The sequence below is a fragment of the Barbus barbus genome, assembly GCF_936440315.1.
Source record: "Barbus barbus genome assembly, chromosome: 32".
In the NCBI taxonomy this organism is placed as follows: domain Eukaryota; kingdom Metazoa; phylum Chordata; class Actinopteri; order Cypriniformes; family Cyprinidae; genus Barbus; species Barbus barbus.
Window position 1 is genome coordinate 25,646,465 of NC_136760.1, and position 13,302 is coordinate 25,659,766.

The 13,302-nt window shown below is 40.3% G+C and overlaps 1 protein-coding gene across 11 annotated transcripts in view; it reads left to right on the forward strand.

Moving 5' to 3' along the window:
- LOC306852447 (transcription factor COE3) overlaps window positions 1-13,302 on the forward strand; it is a 95,995-nt gene that overhangs the window by 45,459 nt on the left and 37,234 nt on the right. The gene's annotated exons all lie outside the window — the stretch shown is intronic.

Sequence of the window (13,302 nt, forward strand, 5' to 3'; positions counted from 1 at the left end):
GGCCCACCTTAGATCTCAAAGCTTAACCCGTACCTGAACGACTTTTAGACCCCACCGTAGACCGGTTCCGGCGTAAACCTTCCCGTCCGCTAAATGTCACCCAGCGTTTGGGGAAATATACCTGCGCTCTCATTCATAACACCTGTTTTGTATTTCACTTCCCAAACCGGCACCATCATCACCCTAATTTCTTTAAGAGGGGATTCACGCTACATTGCACTGTGTTTTAGAAAGCATAATTGCCATGCAAATTCCAATCAGCGAGATTTATGATATTTATTTATTTATTTTTAAAGAGGAAATGTTGTTTTCTGTCGAGTTACGCAAGCATTCATGGATTTAGCCGACAGCTGTTTAGCAGCGTATTATTTTCTCGCCGCGAAGGTGGAGAGAAAGTGAGAGAGTGGGAACGAGAAGAAGAAAGACAAATCTTTTTAGAGGCATAAATGCATGACGGAGGACGCATATTGTGTTTACTTGTGAGAAAATGAGGGGAGGCAGGTGAAAAATATGTGTCTGTACTTGTTCAGATTTAAGACCTGCAAATTTGCACCCTATTTCAATTTGCCTGCGTGAGGCAGCAAGTGCAAATAGCTTATTGAGGGTGAGATTAAAGCAGAAACTGAGGAGAGGGGCATAAATCTGACAGGGCTGACTTGTACCGTCATGTAAGCATAATGACTATCACACTGAATCAACTGCCGGAGCTCGCGGCAGCTTAACACGGGGAAAATTTGCCTGATGTGTGTGCACGAGCGTACGCTAAACCCTCGGCAGTAATACAGCCGTACCGTGTGACTAAATTTTATAGTTCATGAAGCATATTAGCGGCGGGCTGTATCCGCGCCCCATTCAAAAGGTGATTTCAATTTCAGATGCTCATTTTTCATAAAGATAAATACTCCACGTGTCGCAATTCCCCTGAAGTAAAAATTGCTGCAATAGAAGGCTACTGGGGGGACGGAGGCGGAGACGCAAGTCTGACGTGTTTCTTTTTTTTTTTTTTTCTTCTTTTTTCATTTGTATGGTAAGTGGCGGGACTCGTGGCCTATCAGGGAACAAATTAAATGTTTAATCTGCAAGCATGCAGATGGGACCCAGCGTCGTAGGCTGAGACCTGTCTCGGGGTAAATTGAGAGTTCTCCTGCGAGCACGAGAAAAGCTGATGTTCGTTCTGTTGGGGCCGACGTTTGTGAAAACAATGATCACTGTGACGTTCCACAAAGAAAGTGGCCAATTTGAACACATTTCCAGATAACTGCCCAAGCCGAGGTGTGCTAAGTACACGCGAGTGCATTCGGATAAACGCGCTAGCTGGAACGGTCCAATTGTTAAATGAAAAGTTGAGGAGAGACTTCGGCGGTCCCCCAGGCGTCGCTACGGCGGCGTGTCCCTTGTAGTGTTATTGCATTTTATAGCAGAGCTCTTGTTTATCAAACGTGGGTTTTATTTGCGCGATGCAGCCGTGTCAGCAGCAGAGAGGAGCTAGATAGTCTACGAGACTGTGCTTTGGTTCGTAGCACGCCGTCGTACGCTAGATGTGTTCCCTGAGGTCATTAAAAGTGTGAATATCTGCATTACTCCATGGTGTTTTGCTGAAACTGTTGTTTCTCGGAGGGCGAGTTTGCTAATATCCGCCTGGGACAGATAGAGGAAGCATTACATCAACAAATCCACACCATAAACACAGCGAAAAATCGCCTAATAATTGGATTTTTTTCTTGTTGTTTTAAAGTTAATAAGTGAAAAGATATTCAATTGCGAGGCCCAATTGCGAGCTTGTTAGAGTTTTTTATTTATTTTCTGTTTGTTTCTCTCTTTTTTTTCTCTGTCTTTCTTCCCTTCATCTAGGCTGAGGTTGGGAATCGCATGTCAAAAGAGGGCATGTTAATTTTGCCAAAGGTTCTGTTGTATATTAATTTAAGTTACGAGTGCTGCCGGTAGATGACACAGACAGCATTTTGATTAAGGATTTTATACATGAAGAAATTTTCATTATCGCTTCTCCTTGGTGATTTCGATGGGACGGTTTGGGAACGTGACCCGGCGCCGTGACAGCGGGTTCCAGGATAAACGGCTCTGTATTGAATCCCACCCTGTGCTGGATCCACACTTACAGCGGCAATTAATGGGGCCGTTTCCTCCAGGGAGGCCTGGGCCTTCCCAGGCCCGAGCGCCGCTATTGTACATAGGTAACAAGATTTAGCTTTTTTTCTTCTTCGCCAGCTCCTCTGATAGATGTGAGGGAGTCGTACTGTGTGATTAGGGTTTCTGATTGACTTCAGATAATCAGGCCAGCAGGGTGTAATGTCTGCAAATAGATCTTAAAATGAGAAGAGAAAGGCAAGGTTTAAATCAACTGTGTCCTTTGACCTCAACATGTACGTGGGGCGTTTATAATAACCGTTGTTGCACCACCCATCATCAGACCATTTTGATCAGAGCAGAGCAGAATGGCCCAATTAGATAGCACTTATAATAGTACTATTTTTTAATTAAATCTATAATTTTAACATGCTTTATATATAATATATAATTAAATGCACTTCATTTAATAATGTTCTCTATTTATTTGCAGTTTTATGCAATCCAAATCCTACAATTATTCAGAACAAACTAGTCATTTTAAATCTGGCATTAAAAGTAAATCCTCTTGCGTTACATTCAAAGTTATTGTGACGGATACGTGGCAAGACAGTACACTAAAATGGTATATAAACTGCTTGACACATTTTTACCATTGCATGCCCAGTTTGGAGTCATATTTCCTTTTAGCATTCAAAAACCATGTGATCTGTTTGTGCTTCCTCTCCTGTTGAGCCAAAAGCCCCCTAGTGGCACGCGGCGGTTTGGAAACCACCTCTCCCTGTGGCTTGTCATTCTAACACAGCTGAAAGAGCTATGAGATCCTTTAATAACCCTCCAGCTCATCGCCGCCAAACCCCAGCGTGCGTGTAGCGGCCCCTGAAGGAGCTGCATCTCCATGTATGCTGACACATTTGTGTACCTGCGACAGGAAAGACAGAGGCCAACGCTGTCGGCTCTTGCCTCAACTACTGCTCTACAAAATCAACCTGACAACTCGCTGTTTTCTCCATGGAGAGAAGCGTTTTCCCCACCCGTCTTGTTTTTTTTTCTGTAGTAAAGGATGCTTGCATGTCAGTCCTGTGAGCGAGAGCATCCTTATTATTTGCCTATTACCCTGTTTGAAAGCCCATGTGTCCCGCGCAGACAGGCAAAAGCAGCGGTGTCAGTTATACGGGTAACAGCCATCAGAGGGACAGCAGCTTTGGAATGCATGTCTCCTTCTCCGCTTCCTTCCCTGTCTGTATTTCACTCCACTTCAGACCATTTATCCCACTGTGCTGCGAGCACTTTGTCATTCCCTCTCCCGCCCGTTCGCTTTTAAAGCATACGAGTCGGATTCTGTCATCTCACCGCTTCCTCACCGAACTCGTAGTTCATCTTTTGCTGCTTAAATGAGCATTTTATTTGAAGGTGGTGGGTCAGATAGGAAATAAAAATGATATCTCTTTAATGTCTTGATTACTTCTCCTAGACATCAGTGAGGTTCGCAACGGTTCGCCTCAAACTATGTTAAGGTTTGCCAAGATTTCTTTAGAAGACACATCTGAGACAAAGTTGATGCTAAAATGATCCATAAATGAGAACTCCTATAAGTTCTGTGAGCAATGAAAGAGCAACTTATGAGCAATAAAATGTGATTTTTTTGTCACCTAGGAAGAAAAAAAAATCTTAATATATTAACCGTTTCTACTAGACCATAATTAGAATAAATTGAAAGGAAATAAAGATTTTTTTTACAGAAAAGCAGCATTTCAGATGAGATCTCCACAATATCTTAAACTGCACAAAGATTTCAGTATGAACTCAAACATTTCTTGTTACATTATTCCTTTCTCATGTAATTTCAGAAATTATACTTCAAGAGTTCACAGTGACATTTCCTGAACTATAAAAGAGCATCCTCTGAGCATTAAAATGTTATTTTGGATGTGATTTTAAAAAAGCCCCCATATGTGTGGGCCTCTGTGTGTGTGTCCCATCGTCATGAATGTGTGTGTGTGTGTGAGAGAGAGTGCTCAGATAAAAAAAAGCTTTCTCCTGACGTATTTTCCCACCATGCTGAGCTCCTGCTGGAGCGGGCCGCACAGAGGCCTGCTTGTGTCGCACTGATGTCATAGGCCTGACCTGCCTCTGCTGTACAAAGGCTTTAGGTATCACTGCCTCTGTTCACACAATACCCTTTCAAGCAGGTTGCTTTGCTCCTGCAAGCCTAAAGAACAATGTTATTTTTTGTTTCAGCATTATAAAGCTGGACTTTTGCAGGAAACCCAACAGACAAAACCTTTATCAGACGATGCTTCGGGTAGGCTGGCAGTATAATCCGCCTCCATTAGCCTTTCAATGTGTTTCTCTCTCTTTCTCTGTCTTTTTTTACCTCTTTTCCATCTTTCTCGCTCACTTGCTCTCTTTCTTGTTGGCAAGAGACGAAGAGCACATTCACAGGGGTCAAAACAAGACAGCGTTTCCCTGCATTAATAAACAATGTTTTTTAAAACAGTGCAGATATTAAAATACATCAGCATGAAATTGACTATATTTGTTTCCTTAATGCACATTCCCACTGTTATTTTGCACTATTCATTAGTGCATGGTATTTCAAATGTAAAAATATTTGTGTTCATAATGTGGGCCACCATTTTAATGATCTAATCAGTTCCTGATTGATGAAATCAAGTCTCTGACAAAATTGATTTCTCTTTGAATATCCCATTCACTCTTAAAGCTCAGATTACAGAAGTAAAATAGGTTGTTGATGATGTTCCATTTCAATTTTAAATGATGCTTTAATCATCATGTATTTTAAATTGAAAGAAATGGCATTCCCTTTCAGATTGAGGATTTCCGAGTTTCCGAGTCTGAATCCCTTTTTTCTGGGATCTGTCCACAGGCACGGTCGGCAAAACGGTGACAATGTAAACCTCTAATATATTTGCTTATTAGAATTCTCTGGATTTCAGTCAACAATATGAAAGCACCAAAGGCCTCTGTGCCTGCCATGTACAAACACACTCCCTGTGTGTGTGTGTGTGTGTGTGTGTATGATTCATTCCGGTGCAGTTTTAGTCCTTATAAAATATTCATTTTGGTTGTGCAGGGTTCTGTAATTGCCATCTCTCAGACTGAATAATTTATACCACGCACAGACTGACAAAGCTACGCCATACGGCCGTAGATGAATCAGGAACAAGGATCCGTCCTGCCAGCCACATTATTGTTTCACAAATATGGCACTCACGTCATTTCTGGATGGCACGGCACCTAATCCGGCTTCTCTTCATTTGTCATTTCATTTCACTCGCTCTGTTGTTTTAGCTCTTGCGTTTGCCCTTCTGTCTCTTAATGACTGACCCCTCGCTCTTGCCGCACAGTGCACCGGGTAGCACTAATGCCCTTTTACCCTCTCTCTCTCTCTCTATGCATGCTTCCCTGTCTGTCATTGTCTTTTTTCATGCGTGGTAACTACTTCACACTCGTATTCACTTTGGAACCATATATTATGCATTAGGAATAAAATGTACGTTGCTTGTAACAACCATTCCATTTGCTCTTCTCTTTTGAGGATTTTATTGTTCAGAATCTCTTTCGTAGCTCATGACATTATTGGACAGCAATGAGATTAATTAGAGATCAAATAAAGATTTTTGCATCAATCTCCTTAGAAACAGACCCCAGTATGTAGAGTTTAAGAAGGGATCTCAGTGTCCCGAACTGTGCTCAGAATTGCCAGACATTTCTCCTAAGATGTTTTAGCAGAAACGGATGATACTTCAATGAAAATCCATTAATTGAGTATTGAAAGAGCAACCAGTGGGCAATACATCTTTTCTCAATGTTGATAATTTAGTGCATGTGAGTGTAGTATGAGCCTGATTGAGAAAAAGGCCCCAGTATATGTAAAGGTTAAGAAGATATCTCAGTCTGTCCTCAGATTTGCCAAACATTTTGTCTATTTATTATTTCTCCTAAGAGTTTTAGCAGAAACAAAGTTGTGACTTGAGTAAAACTTTGCTCTAGGTTGGTAATTTAGTAAATATAAGCACAGTATGAGTCTAAGTGATAAAAAGGCCCAAGTAATCTCACATGCATAGAATTTAAGATGAAATCTCAACAGTGTTCTCAGATTTGCCAGTCTTCTCCTAAAGTTTAAGCTAAAAACGAAGTTGGTTCTTGATTAAACTCCTGAGTTCACTGAGTAATAAAAGAGCAACAAATGAGCAATACAACTTTCCTCTAGGTTGTTCATTTATTTTATTTGAGCACAGTCTGAGGCATTTTTGAGATCCTAAATTGTAGAGGAGACATATGAGAATAAGCATAATCACAGTTTGTTCTCCATTCAATCTCATTGCAATATTTAGTGGATTGGATTTAATTGAGTTATTAAACAGATCTAATTTCTGACGTCCCTCCCAGCTTGGCATTTGTTGGTGTTATATTGGTGACCGACTCAGTTCCAGGCTCTAAACTGAAGCGAAGCTTCTGCAAAGTGACCCGCACATCCTCTGCTCATGTCCATTATGGAAATCTATTAGCGCCGATCACCCGCCGCCTGTCTGGGGGCACGTAACAGCACCTCAGCGTCTCTGATTGAGCTACGGCGAGCTGATGGATGACTTGAAAACGCTCTGATGTAACAGCCAGTCCTCTCTCTCGCTCTCTTTCTCTGTGTGGTTGTTGACATGCAGGAATAATGACATGGACGAAGGGTCCACATGTGCCCGTGTCATTAGGCTGCATTACCTGTGTTAAAACCAATAACTGCCACTCAGAACTGGATCCACATTAATCATTTATAATGTTTTAATACGTTTTTAATCAGCATCGCTGAGACCACAGCCTTCAGACATCAGGCAAGCTCTCTCTGTGTGTGTGTTCCTCCATGGCCTGATTTGAAATGTGCTTTTTTCACTCTCTCCTTCCTGTTTTTAATTAATAATTAAAATCTGCAAAGATGACAGTTCCTAATTAGGGTTGTCTTGAAAGAATGTGGGAATGTATGAATTTTAGATGGGGAAGAAGAGGGAGAGAGAGTCGAGAAAGGGTAATGAACACACAAGGAGACGTCTGGAGTAGAATGGAGACATAACAAACAAAGAAACAAACAAAATAGCGATCACATATCTGTCAGCGAGTGAGCATTAGGTCAGGTAAAGACAACAGCATCCTTGGCCATGTGTGGTCAATCTTAAACCAATCAGAAGCCAGATTGAAACTGAACCACCACAGACTCCCCCCCACTCCCCACTCCTTTTCCGCCCCTCACCTCCTCCCGGGGAAACTTGAGCCTGTATCCCAACATCAAAGAGCTGAACATGGGGATGAAAAAGAGCAAGAGAGGTAAAACATGCATAGCTTACTACCCTTTTTTTGACAGAAATGGTGCTGGTTCTCGGGACGGGGGATTTGTGGAGATGCATTTCTATCGACTCGAGAGCTGAATAATGACATAACTGACTATTTTACTACATAACCTGCTTGCAAGTTTTTTTTATGCGATGTTTCCAGAGGATATTTTATCCAGTATATTTAAATAATTTGATAGTTTTTGTGCCATCACAAGCTGCTTTAAGTTGTTTAAATATTTAATAAATAAAATTCATTATGAAAGAAGTAATGTTTTAAAAAAATATATTTTTTAAATAATATTAATAATCTGTATCCATTATTATTAAGTTATAATTAATTGTTAAATTATTATTATTATTATTTTTGCGTGTGTGTGCATTTAGCTATAGCTTAAAAATTGCTGCCGGGATTTTGTTGATTTATAATATGAGCATTTTATTTTGAATATTTAAAAAATAATGAAATATTCAACACAATTCATATATGTGATTTGTAAATATAAGTTTAAGTTACTATTTTTTATAACTATAATTATTACATTATAAATAAAAACTAATTATAAGTATAGCTTAACTATAGCCTTATATGAGTTTTTGTCAATTATAATGTTAACAATGCAGATTTGTTTTCTGTTCGAGACTTTTGCTAAATGTATTTGATGTATATATTATATCACATAACACCCTGTAATTGAAAAAGGGGCACAAGAGATTTGCAATGGGGAACCTACACAAGAACCAGAAAAAAAGTGGTCTAAGGGGAGAAAGAGAGGAAATGGTAAAGGAGGGTGGATGGAGGAGGGCAACAGAGAGAGAGTGTGTGTTTAATGAGGCCCCAGTCTAAGACAAAATGCTGTGATTGACAGAAGCAGTGATCTGTTGGGGGAATAATGTCAGAGGCATGTTACACATTAGGAAAAACTATGGAGGAGAGGACGAATAGAGAGAGCGAGAGAGAAAGGAGGAGAGAATGTGCACACCATTCTGGGTCTGGTACAGCAGTCTGCCTGAGGGAGAAAACACACACACACACACACACACACACGCACACGACAGGAACACATGTCCCAAAAACACTTCTGGCATAAATATGTTTAGGCAGATGCTCAGATATGTTAAAACATACCAAATTATGTCTCTTCAACAACTTTGTGTGTTCGGGTCACTTCTTTCAGTGATGCTTGAATCCTGAATTGAACATGTTTAAACTTGTTTAAAGATCCGAAAAGGAGTTTGTGATACATATATTTTTACATTTTATTAAGTAGATTTCAGTAGTGCTTGTTTGTGGCGGTGGCTGCTAGGTGCCGACTTCAAGTTTCTATGATATTTTGGGCTCCTCAGGTTCCTCCGTAAGTGTATGTCTGTATTATTTTTATGCTTGTTTTATTGTCTGCCAAGTGTAAAGTCTAAATCTGATCGCTTAGAAAATAAATAGCACACCACAAATGGTGTAGATGAGCTACTCACCGAAGTTCAATACTTGAGGTTAAAGGTTTTGAAAAACGTCTCTCTGTCAAATGAGATGCATCCACGGACCAATCAGAAACAATCAGACCTGTCAGCCAATCAGAAGCCAGAGCTGACACAAGGAGCTTGTGCATTTTGGAAATGCGATCTGTATTGACCTGTGTACCGTCTCAGCTTCTGGACCTGAAATCAGCAGAATGTAAGTGTGTGTGTGTGTTCTGTATTGTCTGGCTGGCTGGGGTCTGATCAGCTAAAGTTGCTTGGTGATCAATACTCTGCAGAGTCACACAGCTGTGCCCTAACCATTAACGCCTGAGCAGCAATTAGTGTCCACACTGACCGCTCACACACACACACATACACACTCCCATCTGCCATTGTATTTCTTTACCTCTCTTTACATCCACTCATCTGTCTTGGGACGACAGGAAGAAAAGCACTTGCAGGTTTTTTTCCAATCTTTTGTCTAAATACGACAACATTAGACAACAAAACAAACATAAAGCGATCATTTAGGGAACTTACAAATATTTTGACATAAAGGAGCCTATTGTGTTTGCTTGGTATTAAAGCTTGCTAGATTTTAGTTTTATCCCATATGAAATAAATTAAGGTATTTGTAATATCTCAGATACTTCTCCAAAAGACAGCAATGATGTTAAATATAGCAACAATACTTGTAACTATATATATATATATATATATATATATATATATATAGAGAGAGAGAGAGAGAGAGAGAGAGAGAGAGAGACAGAGAGAGATGTAAATAAAACAGATTATTATTATTTATAGGAAAATACTTTTTGTGAGTTTATTTAAGTCTTTCTACTTCAAAATGTGACGTTTAATTAAATGTATTACTTGCTGTTATTTTGTAATTATTTGTGAAATTTACTAGCAATTTCCGAGTGAAAATTGTTTCAAAGTATTATAAATTTGATGTAGAAACCATTTTCACTCAGAATCTGTAAGTAAATTTCCCAAATAATTACAAATACATGGCAAGTAACACACTTGTGAAATGTATTCCAATAATCTTTGTTTTATTTACAACTAAACATAATTTACAGTGTGAACCCTTTTTTATTATAAGATTGATGCTCTTAATTTAATTCATCAATTTACTCTTTATTTTGTCAGTAATTTTAAGAGAAACTTTTGACACAAAATTGATACTTAAAATCCGAGCTATGAAAGTGCAATAATACTTTCCTCTGATTTTCAAATTGTTAATTTTTGTCATAGCTGTCATCTGTAGTTGACCTGCTACAATTTTCGTTGATGACGCAAAATGCACCGATAGTTGGAGATGATGGACAAGAGTAACCTTACCGGCAATTATGACGGGGGTTACGGGACAGAATCATCGTCCCCTGCATTTATTTGTTTTTACGTCTTTTGTGCTTGATGAAGTGGGATTAGTGTGAAGGAGAGGACGGGAGGGGGGCTTCTCCTGTGAATGAGGGCAGGAAAACGATCCAATGATGGTTTGGGTTAAGATAAGAGCTAAGGGCTGTTATTGAGCTGATGTGCTTGAAACGTACCCCTTTTTTTCCTCTCAATTACCTCAGCCTGTGAAGCCAAAGTCCTTTCAAATGACAAGCCCCCCGTCTTCTCTCTCTCTCTCTCTCTCTCTCATGCGCTCGTCCACCACCATCATAAGGATTCGGCCCCTCTGGTCAGAAAGAGCGGTGAAGGACAGGTTGTATTAATTACTCCACGCCGGCCGGCCAGATCATTTTATCACAGATTTGTCGACAAGTTGCAGTGGAAGCTAGAAGTCGAACGCCTCCGGTGAAGAACAAAAGCGAGGGAAGAAGGGTCTCTGATGTGAAATTAAACACGCCTGCTTTGCTTTTTTTCCCTCTGACAAACCAAATTCGTGTCTTGTGTAATTGATAACTGCCTCGGCCAATTATTTTGCGCGTTACAATACACAGAGGCCCCCTTTCGCTGCTACAGCTCTTCCATAATTAGCTATGCTAATATCCCTTTATTGGCCTTAATATTGCTCAACATCTCCATGGCATCCATAGGCCACCAGAGTCCTGTGTCCTGTCACAAATGCTGATTATTGAGAAGGATAGCTTTAATCAAACATAATTGCAGTTCATTTTTTCTTCCCTTCCTTGCTCTCCGTTGCCAGCATCTAATGCTGCGTTCTCCTTGATATTCCATTAAATGACTATTTAACTGCCTTCTTTATTTCCGACGGTCGCGAACATCGCTGCAAAGTTCTGGAGCCATTTAGAGAGAGCAAAAGAGAGAGAGAACCGTGTGGCCGTAATTGCTTGCCTTTTCACAAAGGACTAATTTACTCAATGCCCATGCAGAAGTGAAACTGCTCTAATTCAGACGAAATTACGGTGCTGTTGTGGACAGCAGCTGAATATCATTGTGTTCGGAAAGCTGCGGAAATTCACTTAATCAAACTCGGAGGTAAACAGACCCCAAGTGAACGTGGTCTTAATGAGAGCGTGTGTGTTTTTGAACGCTTTTATATGTTTTCCTGTTGGTGATAATACCCTGCAATTTTGTTTAGAATTAATCTAATTTAGTGATTTTCTTTGGCATTGATTGTAAACATGTTTGGCTATAAAAGGTGATTTAATTTAATTAATGTCTTTTACAATAGAATGACAGGAAATTGTTGGAGATCATGACCATATACTATATATATATATATATATATATATATATACATACATACATACATACACGCACACACGCACACATATTAACACATGCATTTTTATTTTTGTACCACAGCTCACATTGTAAATGTACTTGAAATGCGTTCCGGGTTTTATGTACCTCTAGGGTTCTTCATGCTTTTGCTGTATCTATTGAAATTGATGCGGTCCATCTCACTTTCAAACCTCCGAATGGGTGCTTTGCAATAATCTTTGAGTTAGCACAAGTGTGTCCACCTGTGTACATGTGTGTGAAACCATTTGTTTGCGGCTATAGAATGAGAAAAAAATCAAGTGAGAGAGAGATAGCGAGTGAGAGAGGTAAATAAAGGCTATATTTCAGGCTTGATTTACTCCGATACCTGCTGTGAAACATTACAGCTCTATGGGGAAATAAAGACAGGGGCCGCGAATTACAGCTCGTAATACTCATTCTGATAATGGCCTGTCCAACAACTACCATACACACACTGTACACAATTAAAGCTAATGCTTTAATGACAGCAGACGAGTTTTTGGCCTCTTCTGGCCGTTATGACTGCCATCTTTCTTTACGCCCACCCCAGTGATGCTGAAATTCACTTTTTATTGACGCCGGTCACTAAAAATTTTCTGAAACTACCAAGGCCACCTTCGGGGCCCTTGCTTCGCCTTTCTCCTACTTTTCCTCAATCTGTCTCAATCCTAAACATTCCCTCTCTGTTGGGAGGAAAGGGTGACTGTATATAAATGAGAATTGGAAGTGGAGGGGTGTTCAGGGTTGCAGATGTCATTTCACACAGTGATATATTGCTCGGCACGCGGTCCCATCGGAGAGTCCGAATGAGAGACTTCATCCTGCATACACACACTGTTTACCTAGTGAAATACATGTGTTAACTCAACACTGAACACAATCTGCAATGCATGACACCGTAGCGTGAACGCAAGCGAGAGAACGAGGGACCTTTACGCCGTACGTCCGGCCTCTCAAGGGTTGAAACGCTGAGGTAAATATTGGTGGACATGGACATCCATATACAAAGACAAATTTCCCACCTGCTGGATATTTCTGGACGAACCGCAGCCCCTTTTAGGAAAAGTCAGCTCACTTGGCAACCATATTGGCAATTTCCAATAGGTCAGACAGAAATTGCCAAAATTGTTTGTCAAAATTGGATGTATATATGTCAAATCTGTAATAAAAATGGTTTAATCATTTATCTATCTATCCATCTATCTATCTTTCGTTTTATCCATCCAACCATCCATCTTGTTTTTTCTCACTCTAGCTGCAAAAAATGGCTTTAAAAACCAATTTTTCAAAAACTCAGTCAACTCTTCTGACTTTCATTGCAATTTCTCCCATATTTTTTTCTACAAGTGGTCTTCCTCTTAAACGAACCACTTCCTGTGATACGAGGAGTGTGGCACCAGCTGTACGAGCCTTCAACTTCCTCTTCCCGTAAGCCCTCTTATCCGTCTTCCTTCTCTTGAAGGACTCTTGAAGTGTCTCTTTACCTCTTAAAAACACCAGGTTTTAGTTCTTGAGGTGCGCGTGTGCGAGGGCCCGTCCGATGGGACCTTCTTTGACTCTTAGTAATTTGCGCAATAATTACCGGGTGCTGTTGTCCCGGTGGTGGGGTGTGTCTAATTGTCTAACAGGACTGTAAGTTTGTGGGCCGCTCTCACCTCGTTAGGTCTCCTACCCCGTTCGCTGGTCC